The 25,545-nt window shown below is 36.0% G+C and overlaps 1 protein-coding gene and 1 non-coding gene across 2 annotated transcripts in view; one reads left to right on the top strand and one right to left on the bottom strand.

The window, feature by feature from the left end:
• Positions 1-25,545, bottom strand: part of MMP16 (matrix metallopeptidase 16) — a 264,340-nt gene that overhangs the window by 208,669 nt on the left and 30,126 nt on the right. The window lies entirely within an intron of this gene.
• On the top strand, positions 6,482-6,588 carry LOC138382045 (U6 spliceosomal RNA). The gene has a single exon (XR_011233222.1). It is a non-coding gene; the product is annotated as a U6 spliceosomal RNA (small nuclear RNA).

Raw genomic sequence — 25,545 nt, 5'->3', positions numbered from 1 at the left:
GCCACGCCACTGACTAGTCATCATTACACCGTGGCACTGTGCTGCTCTTGTGTGATGGCTAAGTATTATTATATAACACAGAGCTAATACAAAAATATAGTGTATTCCAAAAATAGTGCCTTGAACCCAGATCTTAGGCAGCTGATACAAACCTAAGAAGAAAACCATGCTAGTTTCAGATACTGGGGCAAAAAATCCCTGAGAATTTTTGATGACTTGGCAAGACACCGTTTTGTACTGGCTTATCATTTCCCATCCCCAAGTATGTCTACCATGATGAAATTAGAGATCCGAGGAACTAGGTTGATCAAATATTCCCTATTTGATGCTATCTAAATCCTTTTTTATAGAACAGAATCCTTTAACTTTACTGAAGAAATGTTTAATTTGAATATAATTAATGTACCTGAGCACTCATTGTCATCAGTTCTCAAACTCAGTCCTCAGGTGGACAAACTCTACCATTTCCATTTTTCAGATAAAGACACTGAGTTCTAATGAAGTCAAGTTCACAAGACCATAAATTTAGCAGAGATGTGGTCTCCATCATGCTCTCTTACTCCAAATCCATTCTGAATTATCCATATAGGGTTTCAAGTATTCAAATATTATGAAAACCAAAAACTGCAAGAGGCACTGAGAATTCAGTGGTGAATAAGCACAGTCCTTGATCACAGAGAGCTCATAATTTAATGGGAGAGAGAGACTATTAACTCAGTTAATGTCTCTCTCTCAATGCAGTTGTAAGTGTTATGGTGGGGCAACCTAGTAAAATATGTGTGAAATTTTTATGCAGATTTAGACAAGTTAGAGAAGACTCTGCAGGAGAAGTGATGACTTACATAGGAAAGAATCTGTGATTATATTTCCAGTATAGTCTGAAAGTACCTTAAGGTAAACAAACAAGCACACTACCCTGTAAAATCACCTCATCTTTGTTCTTTGAAGATATCACATTTGGCAAATCCATGACTACAAGGAGATTTATGTTTTGGAAACAAGGAATGTAACTAGAACAAAAAGCTGACAAATGGCATAACATTTTAGATAACTTTTGTGTAACCCAGTAAAGTGTTTGATGCTGGAGTTTTCCTAACCAGGTGAAAACAAATTTATACTGACAACGGAGTCATTAAGGAAACAAAGAAATGGAATTGAATGACCTAGGAATCAGGGAAATCCTGGATAAACCACAAATGCTCAGCAATCAGGACTGTCATTCTTTACTTCTTAGAATTGCCTTATCAATTGTAAAATGAGAGCTTGTTCTGATATTTCTTAATGGAACACCATTGGCATTCCTTGAGGGATAATTCATTGTATAGGGCAATTCCAAACACTGTAAGACCTTTAGCATCCCTGCCCCCACAAAGCTACAGGTACCCCATTATTGTGACAAAAAAACACCCCTAAAACTTCCAAATCCTCTCCCCAATTTGTACCACCCCTGGTGGGAACCAGTAGAGTAGATAAAGTCTTAATTTGCCTCAGGTCTCTAATTCTGTCATCTATAACTATGTTTATATCCATCAGACTGGTGGAAACCAGTAGAGTAGGTAAATTCTTAATTTCCCTTCAGTTCCCTAATTCTGTTATCTATAATTATGTTTATATCCATCAGACTAACATCATCTAGTTACCAGAGAATATGCTATTCTTTGGCATAGTTTTCCTCAGTTGAAAAAAAGTGACCTTCAAGTTGGGATTCAAAGACTTTTCATAAAATCATAGTGTCATTGGCAGTTTTAGAGATTACTTAAATTTATTTGCAGTATAAATTTATCATTTTATAGATCAGACAACATAGTAAAAATTGTCATATAATTACATAAGAGCCAGATCTCCTGGCACCTTAACCAGGGCTCTTTTTATGACATTGTACATCCACCCATTTGGCACCCTCATTCTCTTGAGTTCCCCCCTTCTTTGATAAAATGGGCATTTCACAAGTTTGAGGAAATTGCCTTGTATCAGTACAGTTCCACTTATTTTTTTCTAAGAGATCATCTACTTAGTGGCTTATAAAAACACAAAAAGAAACGTGCCTACCTAAGGTGAGTAACTGTTCAGTTGTTTAATGGGAGGCCCTAGAGCATGAAAAAGGGAACATATTGTAGCTTTTTTCTACCCAACTTTATCATTTGGATTTCAATCATGCTGAATCAGTAGCAATTATCTTCAAATTGCTATTTCGTGACTCCTAAAAACCTTTACTTTATACATTTCCTCACAGAAACTGGTCACATGAGTTGAGAATCTAATAACTATTCTAAAATAGTCCCAAATGCTGGAAGATCACAGAAAATTAATATGCATACAGAAGGAAGATGCTTATATGATGAATGCTAGTTTACATGGCACTTGTGGGCAAGTAAGATGTCATTCTTAGTCATTCCCACATTTTGCTACTTGACACTTGCCTATAATATTATGAAGTTTTATTTGCTTTTCCATATAACACATAGAAAGCTAACATTTGTATAGTATGCATAAGTCACAAAACACTTCCGAAAACATGACCATTTAATTCCTATAAAATTTGGGGATCATCCATTGCCATTTTACAGCTGAGAAAAATGAGAGGAAAGAAAGATTAAATAACTTGTCCCAGACACACCACTACTGGTAGTGGCCAAGTCTTAAATCTAAATCATCTCACTTCAGCTCTTAAGCACTTTCCTTTACCTAAAACTCTCTCCCTTTTACGATGATTTCTCTGTATTCTCACAATACCCAAAAGAGACTGATAACATAACACTCTTGCACTTAAAGTGTCTGCCCCCTCACACCAGACAGAACCACATCTGCCTTTTATATAGTAGCATTTAGCACAAGGAAGATATCTTACCTGGAAGGTAGTGGGCACCTAGTAAATACTCACGAAATGCATACAAAACAATGCCACCACAAGATTAGCTGCATATTTTCCTCTGTATGTAAAAAATTAAGATTTAGTAGAATTATAAGATATAGCACATGATGAAATGATGTTATTCCTAAATATTGAAAGGAAAATTCATGAGCAAATTTAGGTTATATTATATTCAGTATAGTCAAATTTGTATAAACTCCTAATAGTTTATTAATAAATAAGTAAAAGGCTAAAAATATAGAGCTTATGGCAAAATATTTTGAGAAAAATCTGTAACTGGTTCTAAAATTCACATCATGTTCCTATTCAATGACAGTGGTAAATAATCATTACAGAGCAGTGCGAATAAAGAGGTCAAAGAAAAGAAACTGCAGTTTTTAATACTATTTAAATACAAAAAAGCTAGATTTGAACAAGGCTTTGTCTGTGTAAAATAGAAGATCCTGCTATCTTCAGAGAACAACAGATTTTCCATCAAAAATTCATTCATTCATCTATTCAACAAACATGCCTTCTGTATGCCAGGCACAAAGAAAACAAGAAGATAAGGAGCATGTAGTTTCATTTCATGATTTTCATAGTTTTTTCTCAGACAATTCTCTTCCTTGTTCAAATGAAGTCTTAATAGGAACTCTAGTACATAAAAGAGACAAAACAGAAGCTGTTCTGGTTTAAAGGGCGGGAGTCGGGGGAAGGCACAATAATTCAACTTCCTTTGTTCCTTAGAAGTCAATTTCTCCCCAGAAGTCAAATAGTCAATTGTTGGTCTAGTCTTCCAAACATGTGGCTTTTAAGCAAATGTTTAGATTTTCCTTCCCATCCATATAATAGGCATCTATGTAAATGCATTATTTGTGTTCATTCTCATGCGATTAAGTATTTCTTTCTACATTTCTTCTCAAATTCCACACTCCTTTATTGCTCTTTGTTTTTTAATCTCCCTACTCACTATTCTTCTATTCTCTCCATTCCCAGTGCGTCGCCTCCCACACTGAAAGCACTGAACACCTGCCCTGGTTCTTTGCTGCGTCCCCTACACAAAAATAGGCTGTTTCTCACAGGACCTTTGGATGATCTAAGCAGAACTCCCTAAGTGTCCAGACTGAAGCACTCAGTTGTATAGAACAGGCAGCAAGAAGCCACTGCACTTGCTGATAAGGGAGGGCTCCTTATAGAGTTTGCAGAACAGACTCAACGAAAGCACTGCATACTGGGAATGTGCCACGGTGTTTCTACACGAGCATTTCACAGTCTTAAATTTTTAACCTTTAATTTTATTCATGGATAATAGCATTAAATAGTTATTAGTGCATCATGATAACATTTAAAATCACCCAGGTGTTTCTTCCAGGGCACTGAGAAGATTTGACCACTATTTGAGGTGATAGTGCAGTTTGCCAACAGAGTGGTCATTCAGGTTATTCAGGCTTTTCTTTCAGCCCCCAAAGGGGCTTGATCTAAGTCATCTAAGCCCAAGCTGCAGAGACCCTGTTATGGACACTACAGCTTGTTTTTCACTTGAATGCTCTAAATAACAAAAAGAGCAAAACAGCAAGAGCTCTGTAAGATAAAGGAACTAAGATGAGCCATGGCAAAAGTGGACAAGATCTCTGCACCCGTCTCAGGTATGAATTAGGGAGACAAAAAGGGAGCTGAGGGGAATAGCATAATTACTCAGAAACCTAAAAAAATACATTTAAGAAAAAGAAGTGAACTGAGGCAGAGAAGAGAGCTGGTAGTTATCTGGAATGTATCAGTATAGCCTGGCCAATGGTTACAACACAAAACATCCATACAGCTTGGAAAACAGTCAATGTCCTAATGATTCCCTTCAAATAATCATTAACCCAGCAACTACAGTGTTAACGGGCCACCTCCTGAATGGTGATCCAGTTGGTGGAATGTCCTCTACACCACTGTTCACTGCTTTGCTCTATGATCTATTAATATATTTTAGAATTACTCATGATAGAGACTCATTTAAAATAGAAGGGTTTTTTTTTTTTGGTAGAATTTCAAAGAAAAATCAGACATAAAACAAGAAGTTCATTTCACAGTTAAAATGCATAACTGTTTCACATATTCACTCATACTAGAAGACCTCATGTTAGACTCGGGTATAAAAATTCTTTAATCTTTGTTTCCTTTTTTTGTAAGAATCAAGTATGTAGCATCTTTTAACACTGATGATAGTGATTAAATTGACAGTCAGGCTCATGTTCACTTTCAAGCACTTCAACCCCTTTGAAATGGCAATGCCTTCTGACTCAACTCCTTAAGACAAAGGACAGTATCATATCTCCAGCATCAACGTGGTGACTCATAGAGGATTGGCAAATAATTGTTAAGTGAATTAATTACAGGATTATTAAAATGTCTTAACTCTCAAGTAGGAGACTTAAGACCATACCCAAATCATGCCCATCAATAAAACAATTTTAATAAATTTTAGGACAGCTAATGCTATAATTCCATTTCCAAATTTCATCCAATATTTATCAGATCATTTATGTGAATACCAGGGAGAATAAGGAGGGAGACTGGATATCCTGTACAGGAATCAGAGAATAGGGCCCACAGTTATTGCATTCTCAGGATAAGAACTAAGTGGTTACTGAATTACTAAACACCTGGCCTAAGGTTATAAAAAGTCTTTGGTACAAAATAAACCATCCAAAGGCAACTCCTTTTCATTTCATTGTGTGTCAGGCCAATTGTCATTTCCTTCAAGAAATTTCCTTTAAACCCTCGAATAGGCTAAATCTCTTTCTTTTGTGCCTTCCCAGTCTCCTCATTTCTCTTTTAGTAGTTATCCAACTTGATGATTTTTACATAACTGTCTTCCCAACAGAACTCGTAGAAAGCACTGTCTTACTTGAATGATAATCTGAACAAGTTCCAGATATTCCAACAACTATTTGAAAGATGATTGAGTACATCTATCTTATTTACCTTTATATATACCCAGGATCTAGTACAGTGCCGGGCATTTGCTAGATGTATGAATAATAAATGAATGAGACTAAAGTAAATGAATGAGACTAAAGTAAATAAACACATTTAATTTGGATTTAGATTATGGTCTAAATTCCAACAGAGCTTAAAATCAAATGATGAGGAAAAACATGACATTCTATGGGAGAGTATATCAGAAGCTATCTAACCAGACAGAAGAAAGAAGTGACAATTTGTAGATTACAAAACTGATGGAAAATAGACAGTACTTGGAAGAAACTTCAATTACTTTTGACTTAGTGGAATTCTAAAATACTAATGAAAAATACTGATGGATTCTTGACATGTTTTGCACCACTATTCCATAACTTGGACTATGGAAGCAAATGTAGGAACTTTCCTAAATTTGACTCTGGCTAGGATTAAAAATGGTTTGGTAGAGGGTATAAAAGAGGAATCTTGATAGAATCTTGATGGAGCTTATGAGTGGTACATCAGGCATTGTCAGTCATGGATTTGGGTTTTAGAAAAAGTTAATTCTCAAAGTTCCAGAAGAGTATTTCTATATGACCCCATAGACACAAATGCTAAAATGGAAAAGACCTCAAAATTGAGAGTCCCAGATAAAAAATGTTGGCTTAAAAGTAAAGTGGTGTGCTCGCTTCGGCAGCACACATACTAAAATTGGAACGATACAGAGAAGATTAGCATGGGCCCTGCGAAAGGATGACACACAAATTCGTGAAGCGTTCCATATTTTTGACACATTTGAAGCTCAGACTTGGGAGGATGGGGGGGCATGGGCAATATATATAACCTGAATTTTTATACCCCCATAATAAGCTGAAATAAAAAAAAAAAACATACAGAATAAATATTAGAGAATTTGAGTAAATACAAGGGTAAAGCTTAAAAAAAAAAAAAAGTAAAGTAGTAAAAGGAGAAGCCACAAAACAAACATAAGAACACTTGCTAGATAATAGACTTCTGTACAGGTTATCCAGGCTCCCTCCTTATTCTCTCTGGTATTCATAGAAATGACCTGATGTTAGTTTAAACACGTAAAATTTGTATGTACTGCATTATGCTTATATAAATGGGCTTTGGTGCTAGAGAAGGTGAAATTTGAACACTGGCTCAGCAATTTACCAGCTAAGAGGTATTTAAACCTTCAGTTTGTCTACCCATAAAATGGAGATAATACTTAGCTTACAAAACTTTAGTGAAGACCAAATGAGACAGCATATATAAAGTGCATAACTTAATTCATGGCACATAGTTAATGCTCCGTTAAATGTGTATGTGCTGTGTGTGTGCATACGTGTGTAGTGGTTCTGACATCATATTAGTAGTAGTATTACTACCGTCATCATCCCCAGGGCTGTAGTGGTATCATATTAGGAAGAGCATTATCATTATTATTAGCTTCACATCAGCTAATGATTAAGTTCACCATTATTATCTCCAATCACTTGCACTTTGGACAAGAATGTGTTTTTATGTCATGCCATTGTAAGACAAATAGCAAGGAATATATATGTAACTTAGTGCTTGAAACATATGTATGTAAGAGAATGCACAATGAGCAGAATGACTTAACCCGTATTTTGTTTCTGTTTCTCTATCAAGGAAAATGAGCATAAACAGTGAAAGGTAATATGAATGCCATTAAGAGAGAACTGAAGCCGTGAGATAGAAAAGGTGAGACTGGGGCAGGGAGTGGTGGCTCACGCCTGTAATCCCAGCACTTTGGGAGGCCAAGGTGGGAGGATCGCTTGACACCAAGAGTTTGAGACCAGCCTAGCGAGACCCTGTATCTACAAAAATTTTTTTTAAAAATTAGCTGGGTATCATGGCACACACCTGTAGTCCCAGCTACTCTGGAGGCTGAGGCGGGAGAATCCCTTGAGCCGAGAAGTTTGAGGCTGTAGTAATCTGTGATTATGTCATTGTATTCCAGTCTGGGAGATAGAATGAGATCCTGTCTCTTAAAAAAAAAAAAAAAGAAGAAGAAGAAGAAAGGAAAGAAAAGGAAGAAAGAAAGAAAAGAAAAGATGAGACTAAGAACTCACTACAGTTATCTTTAAACTCAGGCAAATTATATTCTGGGGGAAATGGAACAATTTGCAAGTAAATGCAATCACATAACCATGACGGATATTATTTGTGTTGTCACAAGGAATAGGAAAGCAGCCAAAACCTAGAGGCATAACAATTGTGAAACCTATGTTGAAAACGCTGGCAGGAGATGAATTTTCAAAATTGCAGACCAGTGAACATTGATCGCTGGAGAAATTCTAGCAGAGAAGTTTTGTAAGCACACAGTGAAGGGAGCGTGATCACCAAAAGTGAATATGTCAGGGATATTGAATGGAAGCTTAGACTATCTGACCTCAAGATTTCTTCCCCAGAGACCGCAGAGATTGTAAGAATCAAAATTCTATGATTCTATAATGTTAGACAAACCAAATGAAATAGAACTGTAATGGAACACCAGAGCTCAGCCTTTGCTACTAGGCTGGCTTCAAATAAATCATTCCAGAAAAAAAAGTGTCTCACTTTCTTTGAACAGATAAATAGTGAAAAATATGGCTTTGAGGTGAGACTAGCCCTGAATCCTCTGAACTGATCCATTTGAAAAATATGCCATTTTGCTCTGGGTTAATCTTGCACAGAGTGATATAGAACACATAAATTCCAACACACTACTCTACATTCTACCTACAAATTAAATTGGAATAAATTAAATAAAACAAATGGTCATATACCAACATAATCATTTCCTAAATAGAATACTTACAAACGTCATTTTTTACAATGTTTTATAAATTTAAAGGTTTTTTTTTCCTGTGAAATACATTTTATGATTTAAATATTCAAAAATCCATATAAAATTGTTGTTGAGTGCTTAAAAATACTAGCCTTCTTGAAATGCAATTTTCCCCCTTAATAATTTAATAGCAAAATAGAATATATGCTTATATGCCAATAGAAACAACTGAGTGGAGGAAGAGAAACTGATGTTACAAGAGTAAAGAAGGAATAATATAGAATCAATGTCTTGATAATATGATAGGACAGGGCAGCACAATGCATCAACATCATCAACCCCTGTTGTCATAACTGTCATCTTTATCATCATCATCATCATCAGTAACATTTATTCACTTTAAGAGAAGTACTCATTTATGGAAGGAGAAGAAGTTATAAAATAATCATTTTAGATAGTAAGAAAGCAAACATACCATCGAAGGACTGTAGAACATTCAGCAGGGTTAAGTGTCTGTTTGAGATTTAGGATGATGAATTTAAAATGAGACTAATCACCAAATTTGTGTTTTTCTTCAGCAATGTTCAACTACTTAGATGCAAGCACAGGATCTGTGGATACTTGGGTTTACCCAGAGCTAGAGGCTTGCCTGATAAGCACAATGAGAGAAGAAACAGAAGAGGAATTTCTAAGGGAGGGATTATAATGTCTTTTCATTGTTACCCCATCACGCAGGCATATTTTATAACACTTTTCATGATTGGTCTCTGATTAATTTACAAATCCTATATTTTAAATCTCACCCACATCTAATACCTGAGTCCACAGACATATTCAGCTCCCTGCATGTTCCTAAATATGCCAGGTGGTCTATTGTCTTTATGCCTTTGCGCATACTGTCTCCCTTTTCTTCGATTTCTCCACTCTTTTCTCCTCTACTTGCCAGACACTGAGTTGGTCTCTCAAGGCTTGGTTCTGCCACTAACTTCCTCTGTGCTCCTGAAGCCTTCAGTGTTCTCACCTGAGCTACGAGTGTGAACCTTCACCTGTCTTTACCAACAGAAGGTGATAACTGCTTGAGGACAGAGAGACCGTCATATTTACCTTTATATCTCTAGTACCTGCTACTGTGCTGAATAAAAAAAGTAGATACTAAAAAGAAATGTATTTCGTCAATGTATGAAAAAGTGACTGCTTGAATAAAACAACAAACAACATGTAAGTTCACTTAAAAACAGATTCCAGCAAATGCACTGCCCAAATGTAAAAGATTCAGTCTGTAATTTTAAGTTCTGGATCTGGGGAAGGTAACTGAGTCTGATAAGGCATGTTTATCTGTGATCTTCAAAAAAGGAAGGACATTAATATTTGCTATATCTATAGGTTCCAGTTGATAAAATAAATCATACCAAAAAAGAGATATTTAAGGCCAGTCAGGATTGAAAATAATTAGAGCAACCAACATCACTACCAAGATCATTCTTAAACAAAACTGAAAAGGACAAGTTCAAACAACCTGTCACCAAAGCTTTCCTTAAAAGTATCCTGAATATGCATACTAAGGCATATGTATGCAGCATTACCCAAATTATTTGACCTCTCCTTACAAAAGATTATTTTCTTCTGAAAAGAGAATCATATTAAAGAGTAAAGAACAAAAAAAAAAAAAAAGCCACTATAGTTAGAGCAATGGTTAGCCAAAGAAGATATCTGAAAGGGATTCAAACAACTAAAATAGACAAGAATATGAGTAATTTATTTTTATAACACCATTTCTGAAAAGGAACTATGAAAATTGAAGTTGTGGCTTTATCTTCCCATTATTTTGTGTGAATCTAAGTAAGGAGCAAAAGAAGCAATAGCTAATAATTTACAAAAGTAAAAAAGAATGTGATAGATATAAAAAAAGGAATGCATGATTTGAAATAAAAATATTACTTATCTGATCAAGAGTTGTAGAATAAGCATAAGCAGTGAATGTCCTTCCTTAATGCCATTTAAGATAAATTACTGCTGTTCTTGGAAAAGTTTTTGAGTAATCATTTCAGTTCCAATGTAGCTTAGCCATTTTTTTCAGGAACCCTTTCATCCTTTTCAGTCCTTGCCATATAGTACTTATATCGAAATATCAGAATTGGGTCAAATAAAGGGCATCACGGAGTGGTCTGTGATTGATACTCATAGTTACAGTAACAATCTCAGAGAAGAAAGAGCACCAACATCATAAATAATGCCAGTGTGAGCATTTTAAAAATACGTAGCAGAGTTTATTTTTGTTTTGGACAAGACACGAATTCATCCTCATAGCCTTGTAAGCTATGAATCTGACATCCTCAAGCCTCACCTTCATAAAAATCAACCTACAACACTCCTAGTCCCTTGCAAATAGGTAGGATCTTAAAGATGTCACAGATATTCCCGTTTTCTGGTTGTATCTTTCAAATCATATTTTTGAAATCCAGCACACACATTTTTTTAAGACTAGTATAAATCAGGTCTCTTAACATTTTAAGTTAAGCTGATTATATAATTAAGACTGTAAGCAAATACATATTAAAATTTGCAGACCTGGACACAGAGAACCAAATCATGATGAGTTTTTTAAGAAACAGTAACAACAGTGGAGTAATCATACCTCACATACACAAAACAAATGTATAGCTTACACTGTGAGAGGTATGTAGCAGTCTTATGTCCCTAAAAGTGCAAATGTGTTCGTCTGTATGTGTGTATGAGCATGTGCACATGCTTTAATATTCTGCCAATATTCTGTGGTCTGCTGCATCTTTGGTCTCAAGTGTTACTCATTTCCCTTGGGGATAATTCTACAGTCTCTGCTGAAACTTAAATAAGATATGAAAGTAATTCTCTGCTTCCTGCACTCAAATACATTGCTTTGTATTTATGCAAATGTTCAGCTCAGTCTCTTGGAAAATTCCAGAGAAGAATTACCTTAAATAACTGTGAAGACAAAAATTAGTTACTCAAGATTTCAAAGAAAATATTTTTTAAATTTCCTTTAAATATGTAGGATTTACAATACTAAAATCTCTTTCTTCATCAGTCCATGTCTTATGTCATGAAAGAAAAAGTATAAAACAGTCATTCCTATTCATATGTTTTTCCCCAAAACTACTTGGGGGCTGGTAATTACCTTTCCCTGAGAGAAGTTAACACTCCCCATCTCTAAATTGTAAATAAGAGAACCTGTGTAAGATCCACTAACCACTCTGCAGTGGTTAAACTAATTAAATATTAATTAGGTCAAGTTTCATTCTTTCCCACATCCATGTTTTTAAAAAAAGGAATATTACATAATGATTCAGTTAAATGTACAAATCACAAATATTCCATAGTAATACACTAAACTAAAATAATTATCTTTACTTTTGGCTAAACGTTTTTTTCACTCTATAAGATTTTCATTATAAAAGATTTTCTTTTCAGTGTACTGAATTTTATTAAAGTTAGAACATCTTAATTACACTATGTAGTTTAAAAGAGGAGTGAAATAAATCTGCTTTAGGCAAAAGAACATATGCAATACATATTAACTAAGTATTCTTAAACCACCAAAGTAAAACTAAAGATGTTCAACTTTTACATTTTAATTTTATTCCCATTTCAAAACATTTGGAATTTTGAATATGAGCAAAAGCAGTGAAAAGCTCAGCAGCTCAATACTAATTACTTTGGATGTATCTCCTCTATATATTTAATTTGTCACTATGATTATGTGTATTTTCTTCAAATCCTTTTAATTACAAATATTCTATTCAGGTTATTCAGATAAAAGTCTCAAAGCCTCCAGAGCTATATCTACACCCAGGTGTGCTATCAAGATGAAACTCAGCTAAGCTTTAGGGAGATTCTAATTAAAGAGATTCACAGATGTCTTCCAGAGAGAGAAGACTGGAAACAAACATGTATCACCCTTTTCTCTTTCCTGATCTACTAAGCTAAAATTGTGCTCCAGGCAGCTGCATTGGTTATTTTGAAAACTAACGTCTATCCAGACTTGAAATGTAACATATAAGCACTTTTGTAAATCATAAGGGTAATTGTGTTTATTTAACTATTACTAAGAAATAGGTTATAAAGCTGGCCACCCTTTGGATGCTATATTGACAAGGAATGAATTTATGGTCTGCTACCAAGCCTGAACTGTGTATAAGACTAGCCATGCAAAGAAAAACCTTCAGCACATTTACTTTTCAACTATAAGACCAGCTCTATACCACTGGGCCCATGCATTCTCAGAATGGTACTTTTTTTTGCAAAAGTAAATAAGAAACGTCTGCCCTTCCTCACCTGTAGGTGGTCCTCATGCAGTGGTATCTGATGTGGTGGTATTTATAAGATCTTATCCAGCACTACTGATTGCATTGAAGTCCCAAGAATCTATTAAGCATCTTCAATGAGTAAGGTTCTAATGTGCCTGAAATTCTATATATGGCAGGCAAAATGGCTAAAAATATTTGAAAGAAAAGAGCAGAAAGGCCAAACACAAACTGTCATCATGGACCCCTTAAATCTGCTCCTCCTCCTGGTCTCTTATTTTTTAAATCATCACCATTCAAATCTAAATCCTGAAGCCTATATTTTTGGCTGTTCTGATGTCTTTGTTTACCCTGATCTTCCAGGCAACAGCAAGCCTCACAACATAGGCCTAAAATATAAGATTTATAATGGATTGTGGGAAGACATCAACTGCTCAGAAATGCCGTTGAATAATGCTTCAGTACTAAAGCACTACACGGCCACCTTTGAGTCCTCAGACTTGAGTGTGTTTAAATATTGTTGCTGCAATATCTTCATATAAGGTTGCTAATTTCTTAGCACTATGAAGTGACAGGAAGCATAAGAATTGTAAGGTTGGGACAATCCAACGTTTGAAGTGATGTAGAAGCTACATTAATTACCATGGAAGATGTGCCAAACTTACAGCAGCTGCGGAAATGACTCAGGCTCCAAAAGATACCTGAGTGAATCTCTTCTAGATGGCTCAAAATTTTTAAAAATAGAAAGTAAAAAGGAAAGGAATATGAAGAGGCTTTCCACATAATTTTGAAATTTCACTGCTCTGACCTAAAACAGAAGAATGATGAAAGAATCATTTTTGTAATTTGATGGAAACAAAGAATTGCATTGGAATGGGAAAGCTTTCCCATCCTAGGAGCAAATTGAAAAGATTTTAAAATGCTCTGCTGGGAATATGATGACTTTGTTATCTGGGGACATTGTACAATCCTACCTGGGGACATTGTACAATCCTAACTGGTGGATTTGCATACATAACATAGTTGTATATAATTAAAGAAGGGAAATAGTAAAAGGGTGAATTATTGGTCCAGTGCTGTATGGTCTAATTTGGTAGCCCACTAGGCCCATGTGGCTATTGAACACTTGAAATGTGATTAGTGCCACATTTTAAGATTTAAAACTAAAGCAATATACAAAAAATGTAAACTATCTCATTAATATTTTTATTGATTATATGTTGAAATGATACTATTTTGGCTATACTGCATTAAATAAAACATTATGATATTAATTTAATGCTTCCTTTTGCATTGTTTAACATGGCTAATAGAATGTTTAAAATTACCTACATAGCTCGCATTATATTTTTATTGGGTAGAACTGGTCTAGTGTATTGAATGGGCAAGGTAATATCCTTCTAGAAATATTTTACAGGCTTTTAGAACAACATCAAAGTACATTTTATTAAAGTTCTGAGGAGCTACATTGCCACTGTATTATTCTCGTGTAGGAGTATGAAACTATTGGCAAGGTTTGTAAAAACAATCTAAAAAAGTTGCAGGCAGAACTTTTCTGAGACCTCACTAATTTACTGCCTCAAGAGGGGCAACTCCTGTTTTACCATAAAAGGGGCCACTGCACTTGGTAATCAAGAGGAAAAACAAAATATGGAGGAGTATCTGCCACACATGCTTTAGTATTAGAAGACACTCAACTATTCTCCAAATTTCTTCTCAGGGCACCACATAAAAGGGACTCGAATATACAACAGAGTCTTCAGTGAAATACAATGAAGCTTCAGGGAGCTATAGTACCTCTAAGTAAGAATCATAAATCCCTGGCTGGACTTTAGTGTTTAAAAAAGGGACATGTCCAGGAGCCAGAATTCTGGTGGCTGCAGATATTAGCAGAGGTCCCCAAGGGGCAGGTGAACCTCAATAGTTCAAAATTCAGAAATCTCCCAACATTCACACCCCTCTCCTACATCTCCCATGACCAAAGATAGAGTCTCCAACCATAGAGGATCTTGAAGAATCTGCCTGTGGTTTTACAAGTGTCTGAGCTGACAAAAAGATGAACTACATCTGTTTTAGGTGGCACAATTTGTACACTTCTGGCTTCCTCTTTATTTTCTTTTTATGTGTTACATAATTTAACAAAGATATCCTGAAGTTAATACTACAATACAAATGTGTTCACTTACTTCATGCAAGTTTTTTGTCTATAAAGGCAATAGACATACTCCAAAAAGTATACTAAAACAAACTCCATCAACAAAACTTATTTTTCCATGTATTGACATGAGAAAAGAAAAACAAATCTCTGTAGAATAAAGAGTACCTTATCCATGCAAACAATGGCAGAAGAAATGGAAAGATATACCATGTTCATGGATTGGAAGAATGCATTTTGTTAAATTGTCCATATTACCTAAAGCAATCTACAGATTCAATGCAATCCCCATCAAAATATCAATGACATTCTTCACAGAAACAGAAAAAAAAATCATAAAATTTATATGAAACCACAAAAGACACAGAATAGCCAAAGCTATCTTCAGCAAAAAGAACAAAACTCAAGGAATCACATTACCTGACTTCAAATTATACTACAGAGCTGTAGTAACTAAAACAGCATAGAACTGGCATAAAAACAGACACATAGACTAATACAACAGAATCGAAAACCAAGAAATAAATTCACACATCTATAGTGAATTTATCTTTGACAAAGGTGCCAGGAACACACAGTGGGGAAGGGACAGTCTCTTCAATAAATTGTGCTGGGAAAACTGGATATCCATATGCAGAAGAATGAAACTAGACCCTTACCACTTGCCATATACAAAAATCAAATCAAAATGGCCTAAAGACTTAAATCTAAGATCTCAAACTATGAAACTACTAAAAGAATACACTGGGGAAATGTTTCAGGACATTGGTCTGGGCAAGAACTTCTTGATGAACACCCTCAAAGAGCAGGCAACCAAAGCAAAATTGGACAAATGGGATCACATCAAGCTAAAAAGCTCTGCACAGCAAAGGAAGCAATCAACAAAGTGAAGAGACGACCCACAGAATGAGAGAAAATATTTCCAAACTACCTATCTGACAAGGGATTAATAACTAGAACATCTAAGGAGCTCTACTCCATAGGAAAAAAATCAAATAATCCAATTAAAAATGGGCCAAGGATCTGAACAGACATTTCTCAAAAGAAGACATAGCAATGGCCAACAGTATGTGAAAAAATGCTCCACATTTCATCAGAGAAAGTAAATCAAAACTACAATGAGATACCATCTCACCCCAGTTAAAATGGCTTTTTCCAAAAAGACATGGCAATAACGATTGCTGGTGAGGATGTGGACAAAGGGGAACCTTTGTACACTATTGGTGGGAATGCAAATTAGTGCAACCACTGTGAAGAACAGTATGGAGGTTCCTAAAAAAAACGAAAATAGCACTACCATATGACCCAGCAGTCCCACTGCTGAGTATATATCCAAAGGATGTGAATTCAGTATATCAAAAAGATACCTGCACCCCCATGTTTATTGCAGCACTATTCACAATAGCCAAGATTAGGAATCTACCTAAGTGTTCATCAATGGATGAATGGATAAAGAAATTGTGTACAATACACAACAGACTATTAGGTAGCTACGAAAAAGAATGAAATCCTGCCATTTCCAATAACATGGATAGAACTGGAGAACATTATGTTAAGTGAAATAAGTCAAGCACAGAAAGATAAATCTTGCATGTTCTCACTCATACGTGGGAGCTGAATATTAAAAACAACTGATCTCATGGAGACAGAGAGTAGAATGATGGTTACCAGAGGCTGGGAAGGGAATTGGGAAGAGGAGGATAAACTGGGGATGGTTAATGGGTGCAAAAATATAGTCAGTTACATGGAATAAACAACTTGCTATGGGATAGCATAACAAAGTGACTAAAATCTATAAGTTACGGTATACTTTAAAATAACTAAAAGAGTGGAATTGGAATGTTCCTTACACAAAGAAATGATAAATGCTTGAGGTGATAGATACCCCAATTACCCTGAGTTGATCAATTCATATTTTATGCCTATATCAAAACATCACATGTACCCATATTAACTAAAAATAAAAAAATTAAAAAAAAAATATTTAAGAGAGAGCTCCCAAGGGTAAAGAAAGCATTCCATTCCAATGTACTTCTTCATCAAAACATCAGTGGAAATGTCAGAGGAAGGTGAAACTCATTTCCAAAATAATCCTAAAGGAAACTTGATGTAATATAGGAATGACAATAGTTTTGCCTGCCATGAGAAGGATACCGAAGACTGTTGTGGCAGCTAATAACAGAATCAAATTAAAATCCAGGCCTGTTTACGCCATGGCCAATGATCTTTCCAGTCCGTAGTTCGTAACTGGGGAGTCCATAACAGTCACCTGCTAGCCTTTAATCAACACATTTACCAGGCCCCAAGGGCCCAGAAATGTGAGTCTACATAAACACAGGGAGACTGCCCTGCACCCTGTGTTACAGGCAGTACACAAGGCTGCCCCCAGAGTCAGGGAGCAGAAAGCCAGCATTCTCCCAACGCACCATGTTTTTTCAAGTCCATTCATGCTATACTTTTAACCTAGGAAATCTTTGTCTCAAAAATATCTATTCATCTTTCTGGAAATTTCTTTCTCAGAGCATGTCCTGATCATGCCCTCGTCCTAAGCACCCAACATCCACAAGCTCTTTCATGTCCCACAGCAGGGTTTTAAAGTTTTGCTCAAATAGTTCCTGCCTGTTCCTTGGTTATTGAAATTCTATACATTTTGTTTCAAAGAAATATTAACAGAGTTCAGTAAGGAATTAAAAATTTATACTAAAAACATCCAGAGTTTTTCTATATGTAAATTACAACATTGTAGTTTACTGAATTATAAACTATAATGAACCAAAAATTATAAACATTCATTAGACTCTATGAGATTTTCCAGGGATATATTCATATTATAGACAATGCTTAATATGTCATCTCTTTTCATATACATACATGTATATGTATATATCCTTTTCTTCCTCTTTCCTAATTACATTGACTGGAAATTCTCAAATAATATTAATAGAGAACATGATCTTCTTGAGGTTATTTTCCTCGAATCAACTAGAAATATTTTTATTGAATCACTATTCTTCTCAATGTTGGTAAATAAATAGGTTATTAAGGAAGTAGCTATAATCAATTAAGGTGCTTTGTTTTGAATATTTAAAAAAAAATAAGTTGTTATAGAGGTTAGTTTGTCAAAAGCTTTCTGGCATTCTTTGAAAGAACCATATGGCCTTTCTCTATAATCTATGAACTTAGTGTATGATATTAATAAATTTCTTATTTTAAAACAACCTTTATATTCCTAAGTTGTGTTTCACTTGGTCCCACATATTATTCTTTTAATATATTACTTAGTTCAAGCTTATTCAAGATTCTTACACAGAAATTTGTGTTGGTATTAATATTCTATGGCTTTTCTTAAATACATGTCATGTTCTAGGTGACATGGTATCAATATGGAATTTTAAGATAAATGCATCTTTTCACCATCTTTAATTAGTAAACATTTCTTATGCATAATATTCTGGTCCTGGGTCAGTTGACAACAGATTCTGGGTATAATAGGGCAGGTAATTTGTAAGCAGTATATGCATAACACAAACTTAGCAGTTAAAAAAAAAGAATAAACAGTATAAATCAGTCTCTTTGTCAACAGAGTTCTATTGGTCCATTTAACTGTGCAACTTGTAAGAAAAGAAAAAAGGGATCAAGATGAGATATTTTATACAAAACCATTGTATTTATATTCCTCCTTTGTTTGGCTTTCTTTCTTTCTTATTTTTCCTTTTACATTAACACAACTAAACCAAAGTGTTATTTGCATGAGCATTTGGTTCAGGCAGACCATGCTTTTGGGTATAGGTGTTGAAGCTTATAGATTTGTAACACTGGGCAAGTTACTTAATCTTTCTATGTCTCGGTTTCCTTATATAAAGTATATGGATAAAAACAGAGCTAGCTCAAAGACAAAGCTATTGTGAAGATTAAATGACCCAATGAACATAATGTGGTCAGCACTTTATAGCTGCTTGATAAAGCCATGCTTCCCTCAGCCCCACCCCACTATTTATGGATACATGTCCATGATCTATGACATCATTTAGGAATGTCACATTTTCTGGCCTAAAATTCTTACCCCCATTGGCTGAGTGCACATTTTACTATTTGCAAATACATTAAACCAAAACAACCAAAAATGTTTTTGAAAGAAATTTTATTAATAATCATCAGGTTATACACTGACCTGTGAGACCTAGAACATCTAAAAATTTACTCAAATTCCCATAAATGTACTGCTCGGATGTGTTTTCTTCTGCTAACAGAGGCGACAGCCACATAAGCTGCTCACTGACTATACAACATCATCACCTACACGGCCTCATCAATGTTAGCAAGGTGAATCATAATATTTTTCCAAGTATGAAATGGTACTAACAGTTCTGTATTTAAACATTGAATGAATGTTGAAACAATTAGTGGTGATTTTTGACAATAAATCCTTGGCCTTTCATAAATTGTTTATCCCAAAGCATCATCACCTTTTGTCCAGGAACTGTATTTTGTCAGAAAAAATTACTTGATGACACTATTAAGATAATATTGTCTTCAACTGTTTTAGTGAAAGTCACTTGAAATGGCAACAGGCACTGTTCATGTTATCAATGGCAGCACAGTTCTGTTAACTCTCAAAATACACAAAGCGATGTCTCATCACACCAATCTATCACTACAGATGATGCTGCTTATATAACACAGACATACAATTACAGGTAAATAGCTCTTAAACAACTTCTGTCAACACTTGGCTTTTGTTATTGATGTGGTGCGTACTGAATATGTGCTTATCTATCCTACAATGATACAAAAATTTGTTTTGTTAGAAAGGATCTGAAGGATCATCTAACTTAATTCTTTCCCATTTACAATAATGATAATGCCTTTAAGAGAGAAGTTAAATAACTTGTCTAAAGCCATGTAAGCAAAGTGTGGTAAAGGCAGTGCTAGATTGTAGATCTGCTCATTCCTAATTCAGTGCTCTTTTCAACACAACATGTTGTCTCCTTAGAGATAATGTGAATGCCAGCATTGTGATCTGGAAACACAGGGAAGCACTTCTGAGAAGTAGACGACAGACAATGGAGCTGGCCAGAAAGAAGGCGGCTGCCTAGTGCTATTCACTCGCCATGTGAACATTCAGCCTCTCTCTGCAGCTCAAGTTTTTGCATCACTGCTTTCTAAAATAATTCCACTCCAGCCAACTCTGAACTGCTTTAATTCCTTCCTCAAATGCTCCAAACTCTCTTCCCCCAAGCCTACTTCCTTTTTTCTCTGCCCCCTTTTTTTAATTTTCTCTGCCAGAAACACTCTTCCCCCTCCTTTCTAGCCCTAGCTAATTCCTACTTATCCTTGAGGCTGCAACATGAATGTAGATTCCTCAAGATAAATCTCCCTGATTCTTGCTAGTCCCTATTATGTGCCCCTGTTAATATGCTCCCAGAAGAGGTTCATTTTCCCCATAACAGCATTTCGCATATGTTCTTGTTATTTCTTATTTGTTTGTCTTCCGACAGACTGTAAATTCCAGCAGGGACAGAGACTGCTTTTTATCTTTCCCACCACTTTATCTTATCCTCAAGGTCTTTACAGAGTAAAATTCAAGCTACCCTATGAAAAATTCTTCATTTTCACAGTATCACACTCACTTATGAAAGATGAGCTATCTCTTCTTCCTAAGGCAAATCCCTCTAACCATATTACATAACATGCCTTTCCTGCCTTATTGAAGAGATAAAACTTTTGCTAATTTTGTCTCTTTATTGTATATTTCACCTCTCCCTCTCAACTAAATCCTTTCAATGGCTTTTATCTTTTCCTTTTTAAATATTATTGTAAATTTTAGTATACATAAAATTTACCCTTTTAACCATTTTTAACTATATAATTCAGTGGCATCAAGTACATTCACTTTGTGGTACAAACACCACCACTACCCATCTCCAGAACTTATTTCAATGTTTTTTAAACATATTGAAGCATTTCCCACTTAAAAATAAAATGTAGTTTTGTCATCTCATCTGTCATTTGTCATCTCGTTTCATTCTCTTCCAGTGATACTCTTTCTGGTCAAAGCCAACTTCATATCCCCGTAGTAATCTATTTTCTCCTAACTCACTCCAGTTAGGATTAGCACATCATCATTCTTCCAAAATTATCTCAGTTAGTAATAATTCTCCATATTATTGAACTCAAGGAGCTCTTTTCAATCCCCAACAGCATGATGAATAGTCACCACTCCTTCCTCTTCCGTACACTTTTCCTTTCACTTCCCTGGCCCAGGGCACTACCTTTTTGTCTCTGTCCCGGAAGGTGCTTCTTTTCTATATGCTTTTTATGTTCTTTTGTCCATACAAAGCCATTCAGTATAAGAGTCCTCTAGGTCCTTTCTTGTTTTCATAACATACTTTTTCCTTTCCCAGATAAACTTCTCTTTATCCTTGGCTTTAATTACCACCTGTGCATTTTGGACTCACACATTTGTATGTGACAGTCCAGCCAAAACCTATCCTTTGAGCTTAAATAACCATTGAATATTGTTTTTCTTTCTTTCTTTTTTTTTTTTAACTTTAGAGACAGGGTCTTGCTCTGTCACCTCAGCTGGAGTATAGTGGCACAATTATAGCTCACTGCAAATTAAAACACCAGGGCTCAACAATACTCCTGCCTCAGACTCCTGAGTACCTGGGTACCTGGGACTACAGGTATGCGCCACCACACCTGGCTAATTTATTTTTTTTATTATTTTTAGAGGCAAGGTCTCACTATGTTGCCCAGGCTGATCTCCAACTCCTGATCTCAAGTGATCCTCCCACCTTGGCCTTCCAAAGTGCTCTTAGGATTACAGGTATGAGTTACCACATTAGGTAAAAATTGCTTCCCTACCATTCCCTACAAATGCCTCAAACTCCACATGTTCCAAATCAAACTTCTAATATTCCCTCTATGTGTGTTCTCTTCCAGGTTCTCTACCACAGTGAATGTCACTTTCATTCAACCTGTTACATGAGTCAGGGACCTAGAACTCAATTTTGACATCTCCCACTCCTCCAACCCCCATGCCTTTGATCACCAGGGCTAAAGATTTTACTTAAATTCCCTCTTAAATCATCCTCTTCTTCAGTGCCACCACCGTTAATCCAGCATCATCTCCCCATCTAGAATGCTTCAATAGCCATCCAACTGCTTTATCTACATCCACTCTGGTTCCAGTTCAACACTTTCTCCACACTGCAACATACACCCACTTGAGACCTGCAGGGACTTCCCACTGCTCCCAGAACAAAGACAAACTGCCCACTTAGGTCCATGAAAGCTTTAAGTTGCTCTGAGAATAAAGACAAAGCCACTTAACAAGCAAGCTCAGCCTGTTTGATCCCCTACCTACATTTCAGCCCCAACTTACATGCAGTTACCAGTCCCTCTCCCAGCTCCAAGCACCCTGTCCCTCTTTCAGCCCTTCGTTCTCAACAACAGCCCTCCCCACCCCTTCTGTAAGTTATTCTATCTGCCTGGGAAGCTTCCTCACCCTCTTCATATCTTAAATAGATAATTCCTGCCCATTCTTTACAAGGCAGATCAAATGTCACTTGTTAGGAGAAACCCACCACAGCTGGATCAAAGTTCACTATTTGTTTTCATATTACCAAGTACATTTTTCATTGTAGCTACGCCATTCCTAATTTTCTGTTTAATTCATATATACCCCCACTTCAGGCCCTTGACTTGCCTCTTTTCACTCACAGTTATCCCCCCTCTACCTTAGTACCTAGAATATAGCAGGTACTCAATAAACATTAAACAAAATAATACATATATGAATGGATAAATCCGTTGTAGGGCTCTGAAATATTTGGGCAATAGCTAACATTTAATGATCACTTCCTATGTGTTAGACACAGTGTCCAGAGCTTTAAGTAATCAGGCATTTTTTGTGCTACTGTCACAAAAAGGTTGTGAGATAGGTACCAGTATCAGCCTTAATTTATAGATAAATAAACTAGGGCTCAAAAAAGTTCCATGATTTGCTCAAGGCCACTTAAACAGTAAGTGAAAGTAAGGATAACAGCAAAGTCAGTCAAACTCCAGAGTCTGATTGAGTTCCTTGAGTCAGAGCCATGATACTGATACATTTCAAACCTAACTCAAATGCCCTGTCAATTTCACGAGCCTACCATAGTCCTAAAGTTGCCTAAAAGAATGTTAGGCAAACCATTTTGCCAACGCTAACTCAGAGCCTCATTTGCTTTAGACTCACAAATTTATTGAGTATGATAAAGTGTCACTACACAACCTAAAATCTATAAATATAATACTCTTCAATGGTTACAACAACTAAGATAACCATTCCATTAGTAATCACGATCTCCTTTAAACTTGAGCAATTGTACAATGAACACAGCTCTGAAATTCCATAAAACATGGTTCTTTTTCCAAATGCAATTAAGTAATTGCAGCAATTAACACAAACGTTGCAGGACACCACATTTTTTCCAACAGGCCATAGGCACCAGGTGCTATATCAGATGACAGCAGGCTGTTGGCACCAAGTATTTTAACAATCCTGGTAACATAGTGAGTCCTATTTAAACTCATACAGATTATTGATTAAGTATACCACTGAGGTATATGGTTTATCATTCCATAATTGCTGAACATCCACAGACCAGTGTTCTGGTATCTTTAGAGGGAAATAATGCTGTGAATTAAAACAGTAAAGAGTCCAGGAGCAGTGCCTCATGCCTGTAATCCCAGCACTTTGGGGGGCCAAGTGGGAGGATTGCTTGAGGTAAGGTGTTTGAGATTGCAGTGAGCTATGGATGACAGAAGAAGATTCTGTCTAAAAGAAAAAAAAAATAGTAAAGAGTCCATTTTTTCCACCCCAAGAATTAGCAAAGTTTTTTAAATATAGAAATTACTGTTGATGAGGATGCAGTAATACAGAAATTCTCAGATATGCCTCTGGGGAGTATAAATTGATATATCCTTTCAAAAAAGCAATGTTTATTATGTATCAAGAACTTAAAAATGTCCATACAATTTGATTTAGTATTTCCATTTTCTAGGACTTTAGCTCAAGGAAATAATTAGAAATGTGGATGAAGACCCATTTACTCATTCACTATTCTCTAATTCATTTATCACACTCATTTTGTCTCTTCATTCAACAAATAGTTATTGGACATTTTCTGGGGAAAAAAAAGGAGCAAGACAAATTCTGCCCTTGCAGGGAGACACACAAGAAATCAATTTCAATTCGCACGTACAGAAGAGGCAGGTCCCTTCTTGCAGAGGGGATCACAGAGGTGCAAGCTGATACCTGACCCCAAGTATGTGTTAGTTAGATAATGGTGAGACAAGCATGGGGAGAACCTTCCAATCAGATGGTGTAGTTCAGAGAGAGCGAGAGAGCAGCACACTGGAGGGGTGAATCAGAGCAGCAAAGGATTGCAGAGAAAAAAGACTAAAAGGAAAATATCATAGGTTACAGGAATATGGGTCATTTTTGTTATCGTCTTTCTATGTTTTTACATTGCCAAAATTTTCTACTCTGTTCATCGGGAGAAAAAATACATTTTAAAAGCCATTTATATCTATCAAAATAGAAAATAGTTATAACAGCACACGTAGATGACCCATAAAGAACGTCACCAAACAATTCTCACATCAAAGGACTGTTGTCAGGAAGGAAAGAGCAATAGATATCAAAAGCTTTAAAAAGTAAAATATACGTACATCTACACACACACACACACACACACACACGCGCGCGCGCGAAGTATTTCTGCAATAGTGCTAGTCATTTCATATAAACATTTTCTTTAGATCTTACTTAAACATACAGTCAATTCTCATTATTTGTGACAGTTATATTCTATACAGTCATCAAAGACACTGAATTAGTGAACACTGAACCACTGCTCCTAGAGGAAACACACACACACACAAACATGTCTCATATAGATTATAATCTTAAATCCTAAAAGCAACACAGATTGGTAGATTACATTTTCCTTTTCATTACCAAAAAAACAAATGAGATTCAGAAGTGATAAGTAACCTACTTGAGAACCACCCCACTAGTAAGTGCCGGAAGCTGGGACTGAAACCTCCTCCAAGTGGCTCAGGGGGCTCCTTCTAGACTGCACTGCTCTGCCCCGCTCCCTACTGCCTCCACCCATCCTCTGGTTCCCTCGAGATGAAAGCTGAAACAAGACAGAACCTCTCACTTTGTTGGGCCTTAACTGGGAATGTGCCTACTGGGTGACACAAATTTTTTGCCTCTCCGTGCACGCCCACGAATGATCAGGAAAATGCCACAAGTATTGATTTCAAAATAATAAATAAATTATAGCAAGTAGGCAAATTCACAAATATGAAATCCACAGATTATGAGGACTGACTATATACAGAAACATTCATATTATGGATCAGTTCATGTCCTCCTATGCTACATATACACAGAGAGGAAAGTTGCTATTTGCCTGCATTACGTGTGGTACAGCAGAAAGAGCAGTCAGTTTGGGGACTT

Source organism: Eulemur rufifrons, chromosome 3, assembly GCF_041146395.1.
Source record: "Eulemur rufifrons isolate Redbay chromosome 3, OSU_ERuf_1, whole genome shotgun sequence".
NCBI lineage: Eukaryota > Metazoa > Chordata > Mammalia > Primates > Lemuridae > Eulemur > Eulemur rufifrons.
This window is presented reverse-complemented; position numbering and strand designations above follow the sequence as displayed.